This window comes from Trypanosoma equiperdum, assembly GCF_001457755.1.
Source record: "Trypanosoma equiperdum strain OVI genome assembly, contig: ctg_144, whole genome shotgun sequence".
Taxonomy (NCBI): Eukaryota; Euglenozoa; class Kinetoplastea; order Trypanosomatida; family Trypanosomatidae; genus Trypanosoma; species Trypanosoma equiperdum.
Window position 1 is genome coordinate 1 of NW_027123449.1, and position 915 is coordinate 915.

The following is a 915-nucleotide window of genomic DNA, read 5'->3' on the forward strand; positions in this document are numbered from 1 at the left end:
GACGGTGTACCAATTATCTTTGCACTAATGGGCTATGGAATCTTTCCTTTTAATCAGGGGGACATGTTTATCCCACGCCAGTAGGCTGGAATTAGAATACATACCAACTATATGCCGACCGGCATGAAGGAGATCGTCCGGCCCTTCTGTGGCGACTTCCCTCCTTCCTCGTGGAAAATATGGGGAAGTCAGTCTGTGTGTTGAAGGGATTGCGTGAAGTGTACTGTTGCATGTACAAATTCATGTCCGAAAGCCTTCGACACTGCCACCACGAGCGGTAGGTGGTCGAGAACGACAATGGATACACCTCCACCTATCGAGTTATAGCTCTCATCGATGTGTTGATTTTTTTGGGTTAGATGAAATCAATTTACCTGCAGAGTGGAGGAGCTTGGTTTCGTAGAGTGGAGAGAAGGTGGCTCCTTCCTAAACTAACACGTTGCTCAACGCGATTCTCTTCAGCCGGGAGAGCCCAGCAGTGCCCCATCTGGTGCTTCGTATAATGGTTCTGGGATTCACCTCTATGTCGGTGCAGCAAAGTAATACGGAGCCGATGGCATCGTTGACGGCACGTCTGCATGTGCGTAGGCTATTCCTAGGAATTATTCTTGTCCTGTAACGGATATATTGCTTGCCCGACTGTGAGTTGATGCTGTAACCTTGCTTCTTGATATTAACCCTTATGGAGCAGGGTGCAGGCGCTCAGCTACTCTTACCTGAGCAAAGTGCTTGGCGCTGGCGCCATCTTGAAGTGGCCGGCATCGCCGGGGATGCGAATCCTTCATTTGGCGCATCGCATCTGCAAAGTTAGGGTTGAGCCGCCGCTTTGCCTTCGAATCGGTGCAGGAAGCTTTCCGAGTGTACGGAGTTGCGGTTTGAGTTGGTCTGGGACGAGGGTAATTAGCGAGTTGCGGC